The sequence below is a fragment of the Chiloscyllium punctatum genome, unplaced genomic scaffold (genome assembly GCF_047496795.1).
Source record: "Chiloscyllium punctatum isolate Juve2018m unplaced genomic scaffold, sChiPun1.3 scaffold_432, whole genome shotgun sequence".
Lineage (NCBI taxonomy): Eukaryota > Metazoa > Chordata > Chondrichthyes > Orectolobiformes > Hemiscylliidae > Chiloscyllium > Chiloscyllium punctatum.
The window spans coordinates 20,001-30,568 of record NW_027310166.1 but is presented as its reverse complement, the minus strand read 5'-3'; positions in this window follow the sequence as shown (position 1 = coordinate 30,568).

Here is a 10,568-nt window from a genome sequence, read left to right as displayed (position 1 = left end):
TGAGCTACCCGGCTTACAAGTCTCAAAGTCGGTATGAGCAGTCACGTCCACCCCCATTCCCTTTTGGACCACTTCCCACGGTTCCAAATGCATGAAAATCGGCCTGTACACGGGGGAGGCACCCGCCTCGAAGACGAGACCGTCGGCAGAACCGCCGGGTCAAACCCGGCTGAGCTACCCGGCTCGGAAGCGCCAAAGTCGGGTTGAGCAGTCACATTCACTCCCATCCCCTTTTGGGCAACTTCCCACGGTTGGAAATGCATGGAAATCGGACTGAACACGGGGGAGGCTCCCCCCTCGAAGGCGAGACCGTCGGCAGAACCGCCGGATCAAACCCGGCTGAGCTACCCGGCTTACAAGTCTCAAAGTCGGTATGAGCAGACACGTCCACCCCCATTCCCTTTTGGACCACTTCCCACGGTTCGAAATGCATGAAAATCGGCCTGTATACGGGGGTGGCACCCGCCTCGAAGACGAGACCGTCGGCAGAACCGCCGGGTCAAACCCGGCCGGGCTACCCGGGTTAGAAGCCCTAGAGTCGGGTTGAGCAGTCACAATCACTCCCATCCCCTTTTGAACCTGTTCCCACCGTTGGAAATGCACGAAAATCGGCCTGTACACGGGGGAGGCTCCCCCCTCGAAGGCGAGACCGTCGGCAGAACCGCCGGGTCAAACCCGGCTGAGCTACCCGGCTTACAAGTCTCGAAGTCGGGTTGAGCAGTCACATTCACTCCCATCGACTTTTGGGCAACTTCCCACCGTTGCAAATGCATGAAAATCGGCCTGTACACGGGGGAGGCACCCGCCTCGAAGTCGAGACCGTCGGCAGAACCGCCGGGTCCAACCCGGCTGAGCTACCCGGCTTACAAGTCTCAAAGCCGGGTTGGGCAGTCACGTTCACCCCCATTCCCTTTTGGATCACTTCCCACGGTTCGAAATGCACGAAAACCGGCCTGTACACGGGGGAGGGTCCGCCCTCGAAGGCGAGACCGTCGGCAGAACCGCCGGGTCAAACCTGGCTGAGCTACCCGGCTTACAAGTCTCAAAGTCGGGTTGAGCAGTCACGTTCACTCCCATCGACTTTTAGACCACTTCCCACGGTTCGAAATGCACGAACATCGGCCTGTACACGGGGGAGGCACCCGCCTCGAAGACGAGACCGTCGGCAGAACCGCCGGGTCAAACCCGGCCGAGCTACCCGGGTTAGAAGCCTCAGAGTCGGGTTGAGCAGTCACATTCACTCCCATCGACTTTTGGGCAACTTCCCACCGTTGCAAATGCACGAAAATCGGCCTGTACACGGGGGAGGCACCCGCCTCGAAGACGAGACCGTCGGCAGAACCGCCGGAACAAACCCGGCTGAGCTACCCGGCTTACAAGTCTCAAAGTCGGTATGAGCAGACACGTCCACCCCCATTCCCTTTTGGACCACTTCACACGGTTCGAAATGCATGAAAATCGGCCTGTATACGGGGGAGGCACCCGCCTCGAAGACGAGACCGTCGGCAGACCCGCCGGGTCAAACCCGGCTGAGCTACCCGGGTTAGAAGCCTCAGAGTCGGGTTGAGCAGTCGCATTCACCCCCATCCCCTTTTGAACCTGTTCCCACCGTTGGAAATGCACGAAAATCGGCCTGTACACGGGGGAGGCGCCCCTCTCGAAGGCGAGACCGACGGCAGAACCGCCGGGTCAAACCCGGCCGAGCTACCCGGGTTAGAAGCCTCAGAGTCGGGTTGAGCAGTCACATTCACTCCCATCCCCTTTTGAACCTGTTCCCACCGTTGGAAATGCACGAAAATCGGCCTGTACACGGGGGAGGCCCCCCCCCTCTCGAAGACGAGACCGTCGGCAGACCCGCCGGAACAAACCCGGCTGAGCTACCCGGCTTACAAGTCTCAAAGTCGGTATGAGCAGACACGTCCACCCCCATTCCCTTTTGGACCACTTCCCACGGTACGAAATGCATGAAAATCGGCCTGTACACGGGGGAGGCACCCGCCTCGAAGACGAGACCGTCGGCAGAACCGCCGGGTCAAACCCGGCCGGGCTACCCGGGTTAGAAGCCCTAGAGTCGGGTTGAGCAGTCACAATCACTCCCATCCCCTTTTGAACCTGTTCCCACCGTTGGAAATGCATGAAAATCGGCCTGTACACGGGGGAGGGAGCCGCCTCGAAGACGAGACCGTCGGCAGAACCGCCGGATCAAACCCGGCTGAGCTACCAGGCTCGGAAGCGCCAAAGTCGGTATGAGCAGTCACATTCACTCCCATCCCCTTTTGGGCCGCTTCCCACGGTTCGAAATGCACGAAAATCGGACTGAACACGGGGGAGGCTCCCCCCTCCAAAACGAGACCATCGGCAGAATCGACGGGTCAAACCCGGCCGAGCTACCCGGGTTAGAAGCCTCAGAGTCGGGTTGAGCAGTCACGTTCACTCCCATCCCCTTTTGGACCTCTTCCCACCGTTGGAAATGCACGAAAATCGGCCTGTACACGGGGGAGGGTCCGCCCTCGAAGGCGGGACCGTCGGCAGAACCGCCGGGTCAAACCCGGCTGAGCTACCCGGCTTACAAGTCTCAAAGCCGGGTTGAGCAGTCACGTCCACCCCCATTCCCTTTTGGACCACTTCCCACGGTTGGAAATGCACGAAAATCGGCCTGTACACGGGAGAGGCACCCGCCTCGAAGACGAGACCGTCGGCAGAACCGCCGGGTCAAACCCGGCTGAGCTACCCGGCTCGGAAGCGCCAAAGTCGGTATGAGCAGTCACGTTCACTCCCATCCCCTTTTGGACCGCTTCCCACGGTACGAAATGCATGAAAATCGGCCTGTACACGGGGGAGGCACCCGCCTCGAAGACGAGACCGTCGGCAGAACCGCCGGGTCAAACCCGGCTGAGCTACCCGGCTTACAAGTCTCAAAGTCGGGTTGAGCAGTCACATTCACTCCCATCGACTTTTGGGCAACTTCCCACGGTTCGAAATGCACAAAATTCGGCCTGAACACGGGGGACGCTCCCCCCTCGAAGGCGAGGCCGTCGGCAGAACCGCCGGGTCAAACCCGGCTGAGCTACCCGGCTTAAAAGTCTCAAAGTCGGTATGAGCAGTCACATTCACCCCCATTCCCTTTTGGACCACTTCCCACGGTTGGAAATGCATGAAAATCGGCCTGGACACGGGGGAGGCTCCCCCCTCGATGACGAGACCGTCGGCAGAACCGCCGGAACAAACCCGGCTGAGCTACCCGGCTTACAAGTCTCAAAGTCGGTATGAGCAGACACGTCCACCCCCATTCCCTTTTGGACCACTTCCCACCGTTGGAAATGCACGAAAATCGGCCTGTACACGGGGGAGGCACCGGCCTCGAAGACGAGACCGTCGGCAGAACCGCCGGATCAAACCCGGCCGAGCTACCCGGGTTAGAAGCCTCAGAGTCGGGTTGAGCAGTCACATTCACCCCCATCCCCTTTTGAACCTCTTCCCACCGTTGGAAATGCACGAAAATCGGCCTGTACACGGGGGAGGCCCCCCTCTCGAAGACGAGACCGTCGGCAGACCCGACGGATCAAACCCGGCCGAGCTACACGGCTTACAAGTCTCGATGTCGGTATGAGCAGTCACGTCCACCCCCATTCCCTTTTGGACCACTTCCCACGGTACGAAATGCATGAAAATCGGCCTGTACACGGGGGAGGGAGCCGCCTCGAAGACGAGACCGTCGGCAGAACCGCCGGATCAAACCCGGCTGAGCTACCAGGCTCGGAAGCGCCAAAGTCGGTATGAGCAGTCACATTCACTCCCATCCCCTTTTGGGCCGCTTCCCACGGTTCGAAATGCACGAAAATCGGACTGAACACGGGGGAGGCTCCCCCCTCCAAAACGAGACCATCGGCAGAATCGACGGGTCAAACCCGGCCGAGCTACCCGGGTTAGAAGCCTCAGAGTCGGGTTGAGCAGTCACGTTCACTCCCATCCCCTTTTGGACCTCTTCCCACCGTTGGAAATGCACGAAAATCGGCCTGTACACGGGGGAGGGTCCGCCCTCGAAGGCGGGACCGTCGGCAGAACCGCCGGGTCAAACCCGGCTGAGCTACCCGGCTTACAAGTCTCAAAGCCGGGTTGAGCAGTCACGTCCACCCCCATTCCCTTTTGGACCACTTCCCACGGTTGGAAATGCACGAAAATCGGCCTGTACACGGGAGAGGCACCCGCCTCGAAGACGAGACCGTCGGCAGAACCGCCGGGTCAAACCCGGCTGAGCTACCCGGCTCGGAAGCGCCAAAGTCGGTATGAGCAGTCACGTTCACTCCCATCCCCTTTTGGACCGCTTCCCACGGTACGAAATGCATGAAAATCGGCCTGTACACGGGGGAGGCACCCGCCTCGAAGACGAGACCGTCGGCAGAACCGCCGGATCAAACCCGGCCGAGCTACCCGGGTTAGAAGCCTCAGAGTCGGGTTGAGCAGTCACATTCACTCCCATCCCCTTTTGAACCTCTTCCCACCGTTGGAAATGCACGAAAATCGGCCTGTACACGGGGGAGGCTCCCCCCTCGAAGGCGAGACCGTCGGCAGAACCGCCGGGTCAAACCCGGCTGAGCTACCCGGCTTAAAAGTCTCAAAGTCGGGTTGAGCAGTCACATTCACTCCCATCGACTTTTGGGCAACTTCCCACCGTTGCAAATGCATGAAAATCGGCCTGTACACGGGGGAGGCTCCGCCCTCGAAGGCGAGACCGACGGCAGAACCGCCGGGTCAAACCCGGCCGGGCTACCCGGGTTAGAAGCCTCAGAGTCGGGTTGAGCAGTCGCATTCACCCCCATCCCCTTTTGAACCTCTTCCCACCGTTGGAAATGCACGAAAATCGGCCTGTACACGGGGGAGGCACCGGCCTCGAAGACGAGACCGTCGGCAGAACCGCCGGATCAAACCCGGCCGAGCTACCCGGGTTAGAAGCCTCAGAGTCGGGTTGAGCAGTCACATTCACTCCCATCCCCTTTTGAACCTCTTCCCACCGTTGGAAATGCACGGAAATCGGCCTGTACACGGGGGAGGCTCCCCCCTCGAAGGCGAGACCGTCGGCAGAACCGCCGGGTCAAACCCGGCTGAGCTACCCGGCTTACAAGTCTCGAAGTCGGGTTGAGCAGTCACATTCACTCCCATCCCCTTTTGGGCAACTTCCCACCGTTGCAAATGCATGAAAATCGGCCTGTACACGGGGGAGGGAGCCGCCTCGAAGACGAGACCGTCCGCAGAACCGCCGGATCAAACCCGGCTGAGCTACCAGGCTCGGAAGCGCCAAAGTCGGTATGAGCAGTCACATTCACTCCCATCCCCTTTTGGGCCACTTCCCACGGTTCGAAATGCACGAAAATCGGACTGAACACGGGGGAGGCTCCCCCCTCCAAAACGAGACCATCGGCAGAATCGACGGGTCAAACCCGGCCGAGCTACCCGGGTTAGAAGCCTCAGAGTCGGGTTGAGCAGTCACGTTCACTCCCATCCCCTTTTGGACCTCTTCCCACCGTTGGAAATGCACGAAAATCGGCCTGTACACGGGGGAGGGTCCGCCCTCGAAGGCGGGACCGTCGGCAGAACCGCCGGGTCAAACCCGGCTGAGCTACCCGGCTTACAAGTCTCAAAGCCGGGTTGAGCAGTCACGTCCACCCCCATTCCCTTTTGGACCACTTCCCACGGTTGGAAATGCACGAAAATCGGCCTGGACACGGGGGAGGCTCCCCCCTCGATGACGAGACCGTCGGCAGAACCGCCGGGTCAAACCCGGCCGAGCTATCCGGGTTAGAAGCCTCAAAGTCGGGTTGAGCAGTCACGTCCACCCCCATCCCCTTTTGGACCACTTCCCACGGTTCGAAATGCACGAAAATCGGCCTGTACACGGGGGAGGCACCCGCCTCGAAGACGAGACCGTCGGCAGACCCGCCGGATCAAACCCGGCCGAGCTACACGGCTTACAAGTCTCAATGTCGGTATGAGCAGTCACGTCCACCCCTATTCCATTTTGGACCACTTCCCACGGTACGAAATGCATGAAAATCGGCCTGTACACGGGGGAGGCACCCGCCTCGAAGACGAAACCGTCGGCAGAACCGCCGGGTCAAACCCGGCTGAGCTACCCGGCTCGGAAGCGCCAAAGTCGGGTTGAGCAGTCACATTCACTCCCATCGACTTTTGGGCAACTTCCCACGGTTCGAAATGCACAAAATTCGGCCTGAACACGGGGGACGCTCCCCCCTCGAAGGCGAGACCGTCGGCAGAACCGCCGGGTCAAACCCGGCTGAGCTACCCGGGTCGGAAGCGCCAAGGTCGGTATGAGCAGTCACATTCACTCCCATCCCCTTTTGGACCGCTTCCCACGGTTTGAAATGCACGAAAATCGGCCTGTACACGGGGGAGGCTCCGCCCTCGAAGGCGAGACCGACGGCAGAACCGCCGGGTCAAACCCGGCCGGGCTACCCGGGTTAGAAGCCTCAGAGTCGGGTTGAGCAGTCACATTCACCCCCATCCCCTTTTGAACCTCTTCCCACCGTTGGAAATGCACGAAAATCGGCCTGTACACGGGGGAGGCGCCCCTCTCGAAGGCGAGACCGACGGCAGAACCGCCGGGTCAAACCCGGCCGAGCTACCCGGGTTAGAAGCCTCAGAGTCGGGTTGAGCAGTCACATTCACCCCCATCCCCTTTTGAACCTCTTCCCACCGTTGGAAATGCACGAAAATCGGCCTGTACACGGGGGAGGCCCCCCTCTCGAAGACGAGACCGTCGGCAGACCCGCCGGATCAAACCCGGCCGAGCTACACGGCTTACAAGTCTCGATGTCGGTATGAGCAGTCACGTCCACCCCCATTCCCTTTTGGACCACTTCCCACGGTACGAAATGCATGAAAATCGGCCTGTACACGGGGGAGGCACCCGCCTCGAAGACGAGACCGTCGGCAGAACCGCCGGGTCAAACCCGGCTGAGCTACCCGGCTCGGAAGCGCCAAAGTCGGGTTGAGCAGTCACATTCACCCCCATCCCCTTTTGGGCCACTTCCCACGGTTCGAAATGCATGAAAATCGGCCTGTACACGGGGGACGCTCCCCCCTCGAAGGCGAGGCAGTCGGCAGAACCGCCGGGTCAAACCCGGCTGAGCTACCCGGGTTAGATGCCTCAAAGTCGGGTTGAGCAGTCACATTCACCCCCATCCCCTTTCGGCCCCCTTCCCACGGTTGGAAATGCATGAAAATCGGCCTGTACACGGTGGGCGCTCCCCCCTCGAAGGTGAGACCTTCGGCAGAACCGCCGGGTCAAATCCTGCCGAGCTACCCGCGTTAGAGGTCTCAATGTCGGCTTCAGCAGTCACATTCAATCCCATTCCCGTTTGGACCTCTTCCCGCCGATGGAAATGCACAAAATTCGGCCTGAACACGCGGGGCGCTCCCCCCTCGAAGGCGAGACCGTCGCCAGAACCGCCGGGTCAAATCCGGCTGAGCTACCCGCGTTACAGGTCTCAAAGTCGGGTTGAGCAGTCACGTTCACCCCCATCCCCTTTCGGACCCCTTCCCACGGTTGGAAATGCATGAAAATCGGCCTGTACACGGTGGGCGCTCCCCCCTCGAAGGTGAGACCTTCGGCAGAACCGCCGGGTCAAATCCGGCCGAGCTACCCGCGTTAGAGGTCTCAATGTCGGCTTCAGCAGTCACATTCAATCCCATTCCCGTTTGGACCTCTTCCCGCCGATGGAAATGCACAAAATTCGGCCTGAACACGCGGGACGCTCCCCCCTCGAAGGTGAGACCTTCGGCAGAACCGCCGGGTCAAATCCGGCCGAGCTACCCGCGTTAGAGGTCTCAATGTCGGCTTCAGCAGTCACATTCAATCCCATTCCCGTTTGGACCTCTTCCCGCCGATGGAAATGCACAAAATTCGGCCTGAACACGCGGGACGCTCCCCCCTCGAAGGCGAGACCGTCGCCAGAACCGCCGGGTCAAATCCGGCTGAGCTACCCGCGTTACAGGTCTCAAAGTCGGGTTGAGCAGTCACGTTCACCCCCATCCCCTTTCGGACCCCTTCCCACGGTTGGAAATGCATGAAAATCGGCCTGTACACGGTGGGCGCTCCCCCCTCGAAGGTGAGACCTTCGGCAGAACCGCCGGGTCAAATCCGGCCGAGCTACCCGCGTTAGAGGTCTCAATGTCGGCTTCAGCAGTCACATTCAATCCCATTCCCGTTTGGACCTCTTCCCGCCGATGGAAATGCACAAAATTCGGCCTGAACACGCGGGACGCTCCCCCCTCGAAGGTGAGACCTTCGGCAGAACCGCCGGGTCAAATCCGGCCGAGCTACCCGCGTTAGAGGTCTCAATGTCGGCTTCAGCAGTCACATTCAGTCCCATTCCCGTTTGGACCTCTTCCCGCCGATGGAAATGCACAAAATTCGGCCTGAACACGCGGGACGCTCCCCCCTCGAAGGCGAGACCGTCGCCAGAACCGCCGGGTCAAATCCGGCCGAGCTACCCGCGTTAGAGGTCTCAATGTCGGCTTCAGCAGTCACATTCAATCCCATTCCCTTTTGGAACACTTCCCGCCGTTAACAATGCACGATATTCGGCCTGAACACGCGGGACGCTCCCCCCTCGAAGGTGAGACCTTCGGCAGAACCGCCGGGTCAAATCCGGCCGAGCTACCCGCGTTAGAGGTCTCAATGTCGGCTTCAGCAGTCACATTCAATCCCATTCCCGTTTGGACCTCTTCCCGCCGATGGAAATGCACAAAATTCGGCCTGAACACGCGGGGCGCTCCCCCCTCGAAGGCGAGACCGTCGCCAGAACCGCCGGGTCAAATCCGGCTGAGCTACCCGCGTTACAGGTCTCAAAGTCGGCTTCAGCAGTCACATTCAATCCCATTCCCTTTTGGAACACTTCCCGCCGTTAACAATGCACGATATTCGGACTGAACACGGGGGCCGGTCCGCCCTCGAAGTCAACACCGTCCGCAGAACCGCCGGGGCAAATCCGGCTGAGCTACCCCGCCCCCGAACACTCAAAGTCCCTCTGAAGCCTTGCATTCGCCTCCTTGGAAAATTGACGTCAAACATTACCAAAATCGGGGGCACGAGCACTAAAGCTAAGTCTCACCCTTTCCCTATCCCTAACCAGGAACCGAACGCCCACCCTCAGCCTCACACCAACGCCGGTGCCACTCCAGACAGACACACCCTTCAAAACCACACCCATCCGGCCATGCAACTCAAAAAGGGTCCAAATTCAGAAACACCCCCTTCAAAAGGCACTCCATCCTCGGCCACACCACCGGGACATGCTCCCCTCGGCGATAATTAAGCCCCCACCACTATTTGAAGCCAACTGCAGCCGCAACTCGAACGGAGAAATCAGTAACCAATTCAAAAATGCGCTTGGTTACTGATTTCTACTGAGCCGAAAAAATTCTAAGTGTCGGTGGTTACTGATTTGTACCGACCCGAAAATATTCTAAGTGTCAGTGGTTACTGATTTATACCAAGTCGAAAATATTCTAAGTGTCAGTGGTTACTGATTTATACCGACTCGAAAAAATTCTAAGTGTCGGTGGTTACTGATTTATACCAACTCGAAAAAATTCTAAGTGTCGGTGGTTACTGATTTATACCAACTCGAAAAAATTCTAAGTGTCAGTGGTTACTGATTTATACCAAGTCGAAAATATTCTAAGTGTCGGTGGTTACTGATTTATACCAACTCGAAAATATTCTAAGTGTCAGTGGTTACTGATTTATACCAACCCGAAAATATTCTAAGTGTCAGTGGTTACTGATTTATACCAACTCGAAAAAATTCTAAGTGTCAGTGGTTACTGATTTATACCAACCCGAAAAAATTCTAAGTGTCGGTGGTTACTGATTTATACCAACTCGAAAAAATTCTAAGTGTCGGTGGTTACTGATTTATACCAAGTCGAAAAAATTCTAAGTGTCAGTGGTTACTGATTTATACCGACTCGAAAATATTCTAAGTGTCGGTGGTTACTGATTTATACCAAGTCGAAAATATTCTAAGTGTCAGTGGTTACTGATTTATACCAACCCGAAAATATTCTAAGTGTCAGTGGTTACTGATTTATACCAACTCGAAAAAATTCTAAGTGTCAGTGGTTACTGATTTATACCAACCCGAAAAAATTCTAAGTGTCGGTGGTTACTGATTTATACCAACTCGAAAAAATTCTAAGTGTCGGTGGTTACTGATTTATACCAAGTCGAAAAAATTCTAAGTGTCAGTGGTTACTGATTTATACCGACTCGAAAATATTCTAAGTGTCGGTGGTTACTGATTTATACCAAGTCGAAAATATTCTAAGTGTCAGTGGTTACTGATTTATACCAAGTCGAAAATATTCTAAGTGTCAGTGGTTACTGATTTATACCGACTCGAAAATATTCTAAGTGTCGGTGGTTACTGATTTATACCAAGTCGAAAATATTCTAAGTGTCGGTGGTTACTGATTTATACCAACTCGAAAAAATTCTAAGTGTCGGTGGTTACTGATTTATACCAACCCGAAAAAATTCTAAGTGT